The 14,336-nt window shown below is 56.0% G+C and overlaps 1 protein-coding gene across 17 annotated transcripts in view; it reads left to right on the plus strand.

Moving 5' to 3' along the window:
- Nucleotides 1-14,336, plus strand: part of PTPRS (protein tyrosine phosphatase receptor type S) — a 151,073-nt gene that overhangs the window by 11,729 nt on the left and 125,008 nt on the right. The window contains exon 1 of one of the 17 annotated variants that reach the window (XM_032203551.1): nt 8,881-8,899. The exons of the other annotated variants lie outside the window; for them this stretch is intronic. The gene's annotated coding sequence lies outside the window, so the exon portion shown is untranslated. Of the gene's footprint in view, nt 1-8,880; nt 8,900-14,336 lie in introns of those variants that run through there. 17 annotated transcript variants of the gene reach the window in all.

Raw genomic sequence — 14,336 nt, forward strand, 5'->3', positions numbered from 1 at the left:
CATGGCTTTTGGCAACCGAGCTGTGACGGAGATGTCCCTTAGGTCCTAGGCCTGATGTCCTCGCCCAGCTCCATGGGACATCACCACCATTGTCCCAACGTGGGCACCCAGCTGAAAGCCCCACAGCGTTTCTCCTGAGGGCTGATGAACCCTGGTTGTTGGCCGTGTGCCTCCTCGTGCACCAGCCGCTGCTCTGGGCTTTGCCTGAACTCCTGGAGCGGTGACCCCATGGGAGGGCAGAACCTGAAAGTCCCAAATCTTCCTTGCTGCTCATCTCAGAGGGCTTGGGGACGTGACAAACCTCTGGCTCTGATCTCCAGGGGTTTAGAGGGCTCAGAGAGGTGCCCGGTGTCTCCCATGGCCGTGCTTCTTCAGGAGACCTCTGTTGGAGAAAGGTCTTCCAAGCCCCCTCGGTTCCCGATGTGCACAGCGCAGTTTTTCTGTCCTAACATCCCCCAGAAGATCCTCACCACCACGATCACCGGGGACATGCTGCAAAGTCAGAGGCCAGGGCTGGATTTGGGGCCAATGCCCCATCCCTCCCTGGGCGTGAAGCAGGGCAAAGCTCGGCTGCCAGAAGAAATCCAACATGAAAGGAAGAAAAAACCCTTTTTTCAGGTTTTCTGGGTCTGAAACATGAGCAGGATCCTCGGAGATGGCTCTTCACCAGCATGGAGAAAGGGCTGAAACCTGCCTGATGTGCCCAGGCCCCGGGCATGCTGCACCTCCTCCTGGCTCCATCCCCCTGATGTAAGGCTCCGACGCATCTCGCTGCTCCAAAATAAATAGCTGCTTCTTTTGGGCCGGGGAGGCAAACAAATCAACAGCCCAGTGATTTCCTCAATCATCCTGCACGCCGCACAGGGGAAAAATTAATAAAGTACCTGCCATCCTCAGAAGCTGTTTGTTAAAGCCAACGATAATGATGGGTAGAACTGAGCGCTGGTTTATGATGGCTTTGCTCACGCTCCTGCGCTCCCTCTCCGAGGCATCGCCCTTCCCGACAGTCCCCTGGTGGGCAAGGTTTGGGTCTGAGCTCTGGGTCTGAGCCTCTCCAGCGCTGGGAAAGGCTGCACGGGGCTCTCCAGCCTCTCTGCATCCCCCTTGTGCTCCAGGAATTGCGTCCTTTTGAATGGTTTGGGATCCACCAAAAAAAATCTGGATTTTTTGGAGTCGCTGTCCTTTGGTTAGAGCTCATTTTTTGTCGTGTTTGGGACTTTCGAGGCTTTCCAAGGCCTTGCAGGTATGTTCCTGGTGTGGGCACGTTGAAGCTGCCTCGTGTGGTGATGCTGCTGGAGGAAGGACGCTGGGGAGCACACTCTGTCCCTGCAGACCACGTCAGCACTGGATTTCCAGCACGTTCTTGAACTTTCTCATCTGTAAAACGGGCATGTGCAGAGCCTCTCCTCGTGAGGAGCTTGGGACTAAACTCGTTTTGAGCCCCTGAGGTTTTTCCAGGACTGCAGCCAGCCTGCAGGGACCAAAGCTCGGCTGCTCTGACCCCGCTCAGCGAAGCAGCCAGCCCTACCTGGAGCCTCAGGGCTATCGGCTCCTCCACGTGTGCCCTCCAAAAGCCAACCCAGAAATTTTGGAGTAAAATGCCGTGGCGCAGGAGCGTGCCACATCTCTTGATCGCGGTGTTCCTGGGGCTGCAAGGCTTGGGGAGCATCCTCAGCTCTGGGTTTTGTTGCTGCAGAGCACCCGGTGTTGTGTGTCCCCTCCCCAGCCCCCCGGTTTGGGTGATGCCCCATCCTTCACCCCATCTGCAGGAGCCTGTTCAGCACCAGGGAGGCTGAAGGTGGTGTTGGCCGCTCTGTGTTTTGTTTTGTTTTGTGTTTTTTTTTTGGTGAGGAATATTCTCCTCCCCACCAAAATACCTCTCTCGGGGCTGCTTTCATGTTCAAAGCGGGGCTCCTCCTGCTAACGCACCTCCGCTGCGTGCCCGGCTCGTGGGTGGCTGCGAAGAGCAGATCTGCATTGAGCTCGCTCTGGTGAGGCTTTGGGAGAACCAGGGGGAAAGTCCCTTTTTAGTTCACCATTTCCAGAAGAGACACAAGCTCTGCAGCCCGTGCTAAGTGGGGAACACGGCCGGCAGGGTGCAAGCTGCCTTGGGGCCGAAGGGGGAGCGAACTCCACGGCGGTGGCAGAAGCTCCCTGCTGCTACCAGCGGATTCACAGGTCCATTGTGGTGCCAATAAACACTGAAACAGGAATTGATCTGCGTTCAGAGCACTCGAATTAAATAATGGGAGCTGTATTTTTAAGCCACTGGCGTTCAGCTCTTGAGATCCCTCTGATGGGAAGGGCGGCCAAAGGTGGCACCGCGGCGAGGCAGCGGCAGCCCCTTCCCGGCTGGGTTTTTTGGGGTCCAGGTTCCCTGTAGCCACGTCTCCACTCATCGTGCACCCGCTTTGCAAACAGAGCAATGCACGGTGTTTTTAGTGGGGGGAAAAAAAAAAACCACAAGTGTGTGGTGATGACAGATGAACTGAAAGCTCTTGGAGGAGCAGAGAGAGCTCCTTCCTGCCGGATGCAGCTTGGGCTCAATCCTGAGTCCTGTCCTCAGGCTCCAGATGTCCGTTTTCATCTCCAGGGTGCCAGGTTTATGGCCGGCCAGTCCCAAGAGACCCTCTATGGTCTTCAGGGGCCAGAAGGGAGCCGACCTCCCTGCTGGGGGGGTTGTTGGGGCTCCCAGCTGCTCCCCCCCAGCACGCAGGGACCTCGCCGTGGCCGCGCTCAATGGCACTGTGTGGCAGCCACCACGAGGCCTTCTCTGGCACCAAAAGGACAAATTAAATAAACATGCTCGATTGCTTAAACATTTGTTTTTTAAATTAGCGGCAGCTTTTTTATATTACAGTATGTGGCTATGCTGCTGGGGAACACTTTAGCAAGTTGTATTTTTTTTTTTTTCTTCCCGGTGCTACTTTTCCAGAGCGGATCCTGATTTAAAAACCAAATGCAAAGCGCGGGCCAAGTTTTAGGTTTGATCCCGTAGAAGATGTCAAGGGGAAAAAATTGCACTGCTCAGAGCCGTGGGGCCCTGTTTGGATGCGTGATGGGGCCTTGAAGGCAGCGGCATTTGCAAACCGTGCCTGCAAAGCACTCGTAACGCATCTGCAGATGCCCAGGGTGGTCGGCAGATTGCAAAAACATCCAAGGAGGCGTTTGGAAATGCAGGGTAAGGGAATAACGCAGGGCTCAGGGTGCTCACAGGGACACGGAGCCTCAGCCAGGAGGTTTTGGGGACCGTCCCCTCCGCGGGCGGCATGCTGGCGGCGCCCACGCCGAGCCCTTCCCACTCCGTGTCTCTGCTCCTGTTTCGCCTCTTCGGTCTCTGTCCTCTGTGGATGGCAACAGACAGCCTGGCGTGAGCATTACAGCTTGGTCGGCATTATAGGATAAGGAGGTTTTAGATGCTGCTCTAATAGTCACCAAGATTGCTAAATAGCATCTCTGGGAAGGCGAAATGCAGCCAGAGAGACGCTAATGCTTCGGATTGACCTTGCTCGGAGCGTGTGGGGGTTTTGCTGTTTCCGTCGGCTTGCGATCGGTTTCCTAAAATAACATCCATCCCAAAAGCACCGCCTTGGGAACGAGGAGCCCTCTGCACGTACCTGGGCGAGTCCCATCCCTGCTGGGCGGGGAGGCACTGCGGAATAAACCAGCATCATCCCATGGTAGAAAAAAAGCAAAAAGAGACCCCAAACCCCAGGAGCTCCGTGTTGTGCCCCTGGCTTGCAGCAAAGCTCCCAGCAGCCAGCCCAGGGCCCAGCCTGGCTCAAGGGAGCCACGGGGGTCTCCAGGACACTCCCCTCTCCTCCCTTTCCCTTTGCAGGCACTTTAGAGCAGTCCACAAACCCCAGCCCACACCCTCAAGTTTCATAAAGCCAGATTTTTAAGATGCTTCGCTTGCAGAAGGGTGCTGACCCCGTGGCTGGATGCGTCCTGGTGCATCCTGCACAGCTCCAGCACGGCCACGAGCTCCCGTGCACAACCACAGGGCTTGGGGACCCCGGCTCCGTGCCTTTCCTAAAGGCAACCGGCAGCAGTTCTGTTGTTGTTTTGTTGTTTGTTTTTTGTTTTTTTGTTTTTTGTTTTTTTGTTTTTTTACATATTAAAGGTTTAATAAATGGAATTAAATACTGTGGAACTTAAGGTAATTAAATGTGGAAGCAGAAAGAAAAAAAAAAATTGTAAAGCATCCTCTCCAGGAAGCTAATAGGCTCCATGCCTCCTTATCTTAATGATTTTCATAATTTAGCTGAATGCAGAGATAATGGATCTGATGAACCTTTATGGAGCTAACTTTAGATTTAATGGGCTTCTTGCTGGGGAGCGGGGTGGGGGCAGGTGCAATCAATGTGCTTAAGGAGGGAGATAAGAGCACGAGAAGCTGCAGTGAAAACAGCCAAACGGGGTTTCCGAGGACTTGAAAGTTGCACTGAGTGCTCCCTGCTTCCCACCTGGAAATAACCTCGGAAATCATTTGCAGCAGCCACGTGATTTCCTCCAGCTCGGCCAGGCCGCGGCTGCCAGCGGGTTTTGCCTTTGTGCACAACCCCTGACCCGCCCCGCGACGAGGGAGCCGCAAAGCTGGGATCATCTGCGTTAATCTGGTCTCACTGAGGCGGGATCAGTGGAAACCACCTCGCAGATTCACTGCATTATGGAGCAGATTGAGAGACTTAGAGAGCAAATTTAATAAATATCATTTCGATATTACTCAGTGGAAGGGGAAAAAAAAAAAATCCGCCGAGCAGCTGATGCTGGAGCACCCCGCGAGGGATGGTTAATGGGAACGTGTCGTGGGTGGGGAGCTGGTATGTGGGAAATGTTCAGTATTGGCATGGGGAGGGGGACAGGAGGAAAGGACCTCCCTGGGGGTCATCAGAGTGGGGTCACAGCAGCGTGTGCAGGGCTGGGAGTGCTTGGGGAAAGGGGAAATGAGGATGTTTGTTAAGGGATGGAGGTAACGCTGTAGGATGGGCACCTTCGGTTCCTCTCTGGCACAGCCGTGAGTCTCCTGCTGCCCCCTTTGCATGACTGGGTGCCCAGGGAGCTCCAGCGGGTGCAGGAGCAGGGCTGGGTGATGCCGAGGCTGTTCCTGGTCCAAGGGAAGCTTTGCTGTGCTGGCACAATGGTGGCTGCAGAGCCGTGCCCTCCCTCATGCACCCAGCACCGAGCCAGCCCCCTGCGCAGGCACTTGTGCAGCTATTGGAAATCTGTGCCCAGGGTAAAATCTGGGTACAAGGGTTCGGGGTCCCAAACCTTTGTGTCTGGGGGCTCCCCGTGGTTCCCAAAGGAGTCCTTGAGCTGTGCTCTGACATGGCCGCAACCTCTTGGGAGCTTTCCAGTGGGAAAGCTGAGCTGCCAAGGGCACAAACAGGAGGAGGTGACGCCGGCAGGGGCATAGACACGCGGGGTGCCCGAAGGCGACCCAGGGAGCCGGGCTGGGACAAGGGCACGCGTGGAGCCGGCAGCCCTGCTCTAATCCCTGCTCCGTGCCAGACCCTGCTCGCAGATGGTGTCCTCCATGGAGCAGAAAGCTCCGATTACAGGGGAAGGAGAAGCGATGGCACTGGGAAACCCCGACTCCCTCTGCTCCGATGGTGGTGAGCGGGATTTTGGCTATGATGGGGCATGGGGACGGGCGCTGCTGCCCGCTGCGTCCCGTGGGCATCGTGCCCGGCCCCTGCACCTTCCCGAAAGCCTCGGGCGAGGGCAGTGAGCCCAGCCCGCGCCTGCGCTGAGGACCAGCAGTGGAAGGTGCAGTGCTCGCAGGCAGCCGGAGGGGCTGCTTCAGCTTTGTCCCCAGCAGGACCCCCTGCCTGCTGGAAAAACACTTGGGTTAGGAGAAATGTGTGACCTCTTGCTAACCCCCTTCCCCTTCTCCTCTCGCCCTGCGAGACGTTAAAAAGGAGGGGAGAAAAAAAAAAAAGGAAAAAAAAAAAACCCCTCACCGAGGCCAATCCAAAGAGGGCGAGAGCTGGAGACCGTATCATTAAAATGCTAAAAATGAGTGTGCTGAAAACAGACACAATTGGGTATTTAAAGCTCTGAATGAAAAGAGTGTGTGTTAGCCGGCTTGCGGAGAGCTGGTCTCCCAGAGCCCCTGGAAAATATGTGGTCAAGGCTGCACCATTAACTTTTTGTTTCTGGTTTGTAAAGTAGCTGTGAAGTCCGCAGGGGGGGCGCGCAGCCCCTGTCCCTGCCAGGCTTGGGGGGGGGATGCCTGCGCTCAGCTTCGCCGAGTCTTTTGCTGTCCCGCTGCAATCTTGGCCCCAAAACGTGGCACTCATCAGCCCGGGCACTCGTGGCCCTACGTCCCCAAGTCCCTGGGGACACCTCTGGCACCTCTGTGGCTTGTGCAGCCCGGGTGGGATCTGTGCTGAAGCTGGAGGAGCCAAGGTGGAGGTGCAGCCTGGAGAGGCTCGGGGGTGTTGGAGCCGCAGCTGCCTGAGCCCTGCCCCAAACCCGCACAAATTTGCTCCTGGGTGAATTATCATCGCCGAGGCACCGCGGGGCTCTTGCATCATTTGTTTGCAGCTCAAAAGCTGGGCGGCTCGGGCTGCTGGAGGCGAACCAGCTCAGGTGCCCGAGCTTTGCCAAGGGGTGCTGGGCTTCGCAGAGGGTTTCGTTGCCTCTTTTCCCTTCTGGGTGCAGACACCTGGACCTCTGCAGCTGCCCTTGAGCGAGGGCTCGTCCCATCCCAGCTCGTCCCATCCCGGGGCGGAGGCTGGTGCTGGTGCTGAGCCGCAGGTTGGTGCCGCACGGGAGGGCGAAGGCACATGGGGTTATTCCAGGCATGTGCACGTACGCAGGTTTCCCTCGTCTGCATGTGCAGAGGGATCTGTGTGGGTGCGAAATGCCCCTAAAATGTCTTCTAGGGCAAGTACTAACTGCCAGGCTGGGCTTGGCTCCAACACGCAGGAACGGATGAATCAGATACTTAATGGTAAAATCAAACCTCGCAAAGCGTTAAAAACAACCCAGCTCCGCCGGGCTCCTCTCTGCCGTCCAAGGGAGCCCCAGCGAGAGGGAACGAGAAGGGATTTTCAACCAAACTGGGATTTTTCGCCGTCCTCCCCCCCCCCCCCCCCCCCGCCATATCGCTTGGCTGCCAGCCTCTCCGAACGGGAAGTTTTACCCCGCCTCCCGCAGTCTCGGATGTCAGGTTGGCAAGAAAAATCCCATCTGTTTTCAATCTGGATCCTCACTTCCATCCACCGAGCGTTCCTTCTCCCCGCGCTCCCCCGCTCCCAGCCCCCAGTGCTGGCGTGCACGCCAGGCAGGCCTCGGTGACGCTTTTTTTTTTTTTTGCTTTTTTTTTTTTCCCCTTTTTTTTTTTTCTTCTAAAAATGTATGTGGCCTCCTTTGCCCCCCCTTCTCCCAGGCACATGCTCCAGTGCGGCCCTCTCCGCGCTGGGGCCTGCCAAGAGCCTCTCTGTGCTCAGCCCTGCTACGGTCGCTGGCTCGGAGAATTCCCAAATGACCGAGGGTTTTTCAACTCCAAGCATTCAAAAAACTGCAAAGTATCTCTCTGTGTAAAAAAAAATTGAGAGGGAGAGGAGGGAAGGGAAGGAATTTTGTTGTTGTGATTTTGTGTTTGGGGGTTTTGTTTGGTTCCAGCTTCTTGGTATGATTTGGAAAAGAGCAAGTACAGAGTGTTTTGTTCCTGCGCAGAGATAACAGAGCTGCTCTGAAATCCTGTATGGAGTCAATGCAAAGACGTATATGTAGCAGTCGTGATACCCTAATCTCTTTCTGAAGAAACCCTTTTGTTGCACACCAATCCTCTCCTTTCTCTTTGCTGTCCTCTCTTGCTGTCTAATGTCTTATTTAAACCATAAAGTCCTCAGGCTAGGAATTACCTTCTCTCTTTACAGATGGCTGCAAGAGCTTTGCACGTCTGCTGAGCTCTATGAAAAATAAATGAAGAAGGTTGTGGCTTTTGTTGCTGGGTTTTATTTTATTATTTTTTTTTTTAAGTGTTGGGAGGTGAGAGTTTATCTGATCGTAGCATAAACCCAAGGTAGCAAGGACTGATGAGTGCTGTTTGCTTTTGTGGTGCCAAAAATCTCAAGGCGGGGGGGAGTTATCCCTGCCGCAACCCCTTCCCTCTCGGCTCTCGGGGATGTGCTGGCAGTGGGACTGCTCGGGGCAGGGTTTTGTGCGTTGGTTGGGACCCTGAGGGCTCGGGGGCTTCACCTCAGAAGGGATTTTGACCCCGGGAAGAGCTCGGGTGCCACAAGCCCCAGCCGCGGTGCCTCGGTTTCCCCATTGCTCCCTGTGAGCAGCAGCCCCATGGGGACAAATTTATGGTGGTGGCGTGTCCAGGGTGTACTCGGGGAGCTGGGGCACCCCTGGTATGTGGGAGATGGTGTGTGTGTGTGTGTTGGGGGGGGATCCGTTGCTTTTTATTTCGGGGAGGACGGTGCTAGCTGTGGGGAAGGGGCTGCGTGTGTGGGTCGCTGTGTGGGGACCCTACACGGCCAGGCTGTGGGGTGAGGGACCCCAGGGGCAGGCTCTGGGGGTCCCTCACAGGGTCTGCCCGGGGGTCCCCGACACAACCAGACGGGGGGGGGATGCCAGAGCCGCTGTGTGAGGGCAGGGACCCACCAGAACCAGGCCCGGGATTAAGGGGGGGGTCGACCCCAAAGCCTGGAGCCGGGCGCCCTGAGGCGAGGAAGGGGGGATCCGGGCGAGCCCCGGCCGCTCTCCCCCTTCCCCGGGCCTCCCGCCCGGCTCGGCCCGGCCCCTCCCCGGCTCCTCCTCCTCCTCCTCCTCCTCCTTCTCCTCCTCCTCCTCCTCCTCCTCCCTCCGCCGCTCCGGGCTCCTCAGCGGGGTCGCGGCGCCCATGGCCCCGGTGGTGCCGAGGGACGGCGGGGCCCTGCCGGTAAGCACCGAGCCCGGACCCCGGCCCCTTCGTTATCCCCGCTGCCCTCCGCCCCAAACCCTCCTCGGAGAGCCCCGGGACCCCTCCAGCATCGAAGCGAGACTCAGGAGAGGCGGTTTGATTTGCAAAAGTCTTTATTTGTTTTCTCGGTTTTTTAAAAAAATAATCTGAAAAAAAGGGCAAAGCCGCCCTCCCAGCCCCGCTAGCGCGGGTCTCCGGGCAGCATCCCAAGGGCTGGGGCCTGGAGCTGAGGGGAGAGCGGGGATGCGGGGGGCCGGAGGGCGACGGGGCTGCCTTGGGGTTACGGGGCAAAACCCAAAGACCAGACTAATTCTGAGCGGCTGCCCTTGGCCTTTCTTGTGGCCATGAACAGCCGAGCGATGGGCAGGGGGGTTTGTCCCCTTGCTTCCCCATCCAGCGCCTCCACAAAGCGGGAGGCAAAAGATAACCGCGTCCTGCTCCCCCCTCACGCGCCTGCCTTACAAAGGGCCCCAACTGGCCCAAATAACCCCTTTCTCATCCCCCCTTTGTGTATTTTTCCTACGCCGGGACTGCTCATTAGTTGTTCATGCTTAATAGGCAGCCCAGGTCCTCAGCAGTTGCGTGCGCGATGCTCCTGCAGCTCGGGTCAGGCCACAGGTTTGGCTTTGAGCAATCCCCCAAATTCACTCACTGCAAACATTGCACAACGGTGCTTTGGCCCCGGGATTAAAATATAACTCGCTTTCCCTGCTTTATACAGCTCGCTGGCCACTACAGCAGCGTTCTGCTGTGGAGAAGTGAAGCTCGAGGTGCGGGCTAGTCGGGGATGTGTAATCTTAGAAATGTGAGATGGGGGGAAACTGCTCCATTTTGTTCCAGGAGCCGTGCAGCTGGAGCTTTCCCAAGCCATGGCCATATTTTATCCCTTTATGCTTCCTTGCTGTAGCAAAAACTCCTTTTATGTCGCAGGTAACTTTTACATCGAGGCTCTAACTCTGAGCTCGCAGCAGCTGCTTTGACTCGAGGCGCTTAAAGGGACGCTCAAAATTAAATTTAAATTCATATCATTCGTTGGCGGAAAGATCTCCTGCAGTTAAGGCAAAAAATGTAGAGATGAAGCTGATCATTGCTATATATGAAAAGCAGTTTCAAACATTAATATTATGGTTCCTCTCTTAAAAAAAAAAAAAAAAGAAAGAAAAGAAAGAATAGAAAAGAATTCTCTGGCCTGTGCTTTGTATAGCTACATCTCCGTGTTCTTTCATTACCCTTTCCCTGAAAGCATCACTTAGAGGAAGAGAAATCATAAGTTCAGGCACACTGGGCTCGCCACACACAGAGGAACATCTGCTGAAAGGAGACTTTCTGAGAATAGCAAGCCACCTGCACTGAGAAATGTTTCTTCTCTCGTAACCAGTTCAGCATTCAGCAGGGTTTGGTCCGTGATCCGCCGCTGGTCTGTGTGTTGGCTGCAAAGGTGCTCGGCGGCTCCGGTGCTTTGGGAGGCTAACATTTATTTACAGGCTTGTGCCGTTGGGTTTGGCTGCTGTGGGTTTTTCTTCCACAAAAAGGAGGAGGTGAAAAATCTGTGTTTGCGTTGATCCGGCTCTTTGAACAGTTTCTTCACAACTTGGGTTTTCTCCACCGTAACGAGCGTCTGGAGATGATTTGTGCCTTTCCAGCCACCCTCTGGCTCGTTGGGGAGGAATGTGTTGGACGTGGGAGCAAGGCTCGCTCCGACGGTGTTCCCGGGGTTGGTTCTGCACCTGGGAGGGGTCTGTGCAGAGGACGTCCCTTCCCCTCTCCTGCTTTCCATCCCTGGAGTGAAAACCCTAAGGGTCACAATCCCCTCGTGTTATTGCTCCAAGAACCTGCCAGGATGGAGGGAAGGTGTCTTTATCATCCTGGGAGCGTGCCAGCGATCCCCCCTTGTGCAGAGAGGTGCAGCACCTCAAGGAGAAGTGCGGGCGCTTGTCCCAAACCTTCCTGCCACTGGGAGGGGGAGCGGGGGAGCTCTGGGGCTGCAGCCCCGTGCTCTGGCTGCTCTGCGACTTCCCCCTCTTGCCGAAACACAAATTGGTGATTTCTGAAGGCGTGGAAACCAGAGAAGTTACGGTGGAGACGCTATCGCTCCTCGGGAGCTGGAGGGACCAAAATAAACGCTGAGGGCTCGGCGTGAAGACAGCGAGTTGAGCGTTAGGTGCTGAGTTCCTGCGAAGGTGACAGCTGCAGCAGGCATCTGAGGAAATCCCTCCTTACCCTGCAGAGCTGGAAAAGCAGGGTACGGCGTTTTATTGTGCTTCTTAGCCTTGATCACAGAGCTTTCAACCACCCTCTTTACCCTCGCTGTTGAATCTGGCCTGTAGGTACAGATTCTTCTCCAGTGCAGCTATTTGCACGAGATTTAATCTCTAAGGAGCGTGCCAGAAAAACAGCCTTGGGGAAATGGCAATCTGGTAGCTTCCTTGTCTGTAAAATGGGGATAGCGATGCAGAACTCCTTCCTGTGAAGTGTTTCGGGGCCTACCAGCAGAAAGCACTCAAGTGGCACAGGTTTGAAGCTCCCGGCCAAAAGGAGACGAGGCAGAAGAAGCCCAGGCTCCCATGGCAGGTCGGCGGCGAGGCCAGGAGCAGAGCCAGTGCCTCTGACTCCTGCTCGAGCGTCCCCATCTGCCGCGTGTGGCTGCGGGCGGCGAAAAAAGAAAAAAAAAACAGCTCTGGGTTCACCTGGCTGTGCATCGAGGAGGAAAACGAGGTTGTGTGAGTCCGTCCTCGGTGCCTTTCGGGAGGCTGCCCCGTGGAACCAGGTGGAGGAGCCACAAGGGGTCTGCCACTGGCCCCCAACGAGCTGGAGGGAAGCCACTCGCCCATTTCGTGCTGGCTTCTGCACAGCCCTGGTGTAGTAAGCGCCTCGTAGTGCCGCTCACCTGAATTTTACCCAGTCACCTCCACCGTGTTGGAAGAGGTTTTGACCCCCAGGGGTTTTTATTCCCATGCAAGGCTTTGTTGGTTGGTCCAGCAGAGATCTCAGCGCATCCCGTGGCGCTGGGGGAGTGTCATCTGGTTATGTTTGACTTCATCTCACGCTGCGCTCGCGGGTGTGAGGAAGGAACTGGTAAAATTAGGGACTGTGGAAGGTGTGAGACGTGGTGCTCGTGCAGATGCTGGCAGTGGGGCAGCGTCAGTGCAGAGCTCGTTTTGAAGGAGTCGCTGCCCTTCCAGAGCTACGTGGCAGGAGCAATAAATACCCTGTGCCACGTGCAGCCCTCTGGATCAGGAGGCACCGGGCAGGAATTACAGCTGTGAGCGTGCAGGGGATGATGCAGGGACAGAGATCTCTTGGCTGCACTGTGCAACACCTTTATTTTTCCCGTGCACCTTAAATCCCTTCTGAAGTGGCTGCTGCCTGAATTTTGCCCAAACTTTTGTGCACTCGGCCACGTTGGGGGTTGCAAAGGAGCTGCCCTGCCTCTCTGTTTCCAGAAAAGTTCTTTAGGGTTTTGTACGGGTGTTTCTTTCCCTGTGTGCTACTCAATGCTCTTGTTGTGGGTTAGAAAGTGCCCTACAAAACCTCCATCCTAAAGGCTGTGCAGAGATCACTTCGTTCACGCGAGGCCGCCACGCGTTGAGCTCACTCCTCGCAGGCTGCCTTCTGCTTTCACCTGATGGATTTACGCTGGGGAGGCAGCAGCCCGGTGCAGCTCGGGGAATTGAGGCCAGCCCCCTGTTTGTGGTAATTCTTAAATAGTTCATTTGGGCGTAATGCCTCTTCTTGCAGCTGATTCTCTATTACAAACAGATTTTCTGATAATGGCACCTGCGCCATTCAGGCGGGATCATTATGGTAATAGCAGCAAGCGTCGTTACGGAATTGGCACGCGGAATTCCTGTCGGATCGTTATAATGACAGAAGTAACGCCATAAATAAAGAGATGCTGTAACGGCAGCACTAAACCGGGGCGTAGCAGAGAAAATGACAGGTAACATTTCCCCCCCAAGCCTCAGCACCGCCAGGTGAAGCCCTGTGGAGATGGTTGCAAAGCCCTAGGTGTAGAAACGGGGTTTTGCTCTCGTCCTGTGGGGTTTTGCTCTCATCCTGTGGGGTTTTGTTCTCGTCCTCTAGGGTTTTGCTCCTCGGGCTGGCTCTCAACGTGGCTGGTTTTTGGGATGGGTTTCAGGCGGGGCTTCTGCAGGCTCAACCCATCCCTGCTGCGTGGTCCCGGCTGCACGTTGCCTCACGCAGCTCCCCGCAGGAAATATGGGAAAGCTCAAAATCGTTTTGGGGAGATTAGGGTGAGGGGTGAGGCTGTGAAGTGCCCAGCGGGACCTGCAGGAGGAGGCTGATGCGAGTAGTGTGGAAGGAATAGTAGCAAACTCCCACAAATAGAAGAAAAAGGGAAAAAAAGGGGAAGAAAATCAGCATTTTGGAGAAGTTACCGAGGATTTGTGACGTGGAAGGAGTAGCACCAAACACCCGCAAACAGAAGAAAAAGGGGAAGGAGGAAGGGGGACGAAAATCAGCGTGCCGGAGAAGCCACCGAGGATTCGGGGTGGGGATTGCCCCCCCCTCCACTTCCCTTCCTATAAATCCCTGGAGCTGGGTGCGTTGTGTTAGAGGCCGGGCCTGCGGTCAGGTTTAACAAACGCAGATAATCCAGCTGGCTAATCTGCAGCCCGCTCGGGCTCCCTAAATCCCGCTGGCAGGCGGCGAGGAGGAGGCCGGGCACTGCTTTGTCACGGGCACGCTCCACCAAAGTCGCCGCTAACGCTGCTCCAGCCACCGCGTGGACACAGCACAGATGTCTTGCGGGGGGGGGGGGGGGGCTCTGCTTTATTTATTTATTTCAATAAAACCCCTTTTATTTTTCAGTGCTCCCCCGGATTAAATGCTCCCGGAGGGGGGTCGTAGCCCCTCGGTGGGCTCGGATGAGGTTTGGGTGAGCCCTGTGCGGCACGGCGGTGGAAGAAGGAAGGGTGCTCGGGACGCAGCCGTGGGACGGTCGCTTTTTGATGGCCGGCCTTTGTGAGCGGACATCTGGTGCCAGGATTGCTGCCGTCGGGGCTGGGGGTGGGCTGCGAGGCCAGGGAATTTGATGGATTAGCGCGCTCCGAGGGCTGGGGGAAGGGACGGGTAGGGTTTCAGCGCTTGCTGCAGGTAGGGAGAGAATTTGGGGATTAGGGGCGTTTTGCTGGAAGCTGCAGAGAGGGGAGGATTCGCAGAGGGGGAGGGGTTGGGAAGAAAACAGCCTGTCCAGTTTCCCCGAAGAAATGTCACTCGTGTGCTCTGCGAGGGAGCACCGGGGCCACGCGTGCGCGCTCGGAGCAAGAGATGAAAAAAAAAAAAACCCACAGCAAATTGCTCCGGGCTGTCCCCCGGCCTCGGAGCCCTGGGGAATCCGGGTTGCGTGGCCTCGGGGTGGGTCGGTTCATTCCCTGCTGCTTCCTCTGCATTCGGT

This window comes from Aythya fuligula, chromosome 26 (assembly GCF_009819795.1).
Source record: "Aythya fuligula isolate bAytFul2 chromosome 26, bAytFul2.pri, whole genome shotgun sequence".
Taxonomy (NCBI): Eukaryota; Metazoa; Chordata; class Aves; order Anseriformes; family Anatidae; genus Aythya; species Aythya fuligula.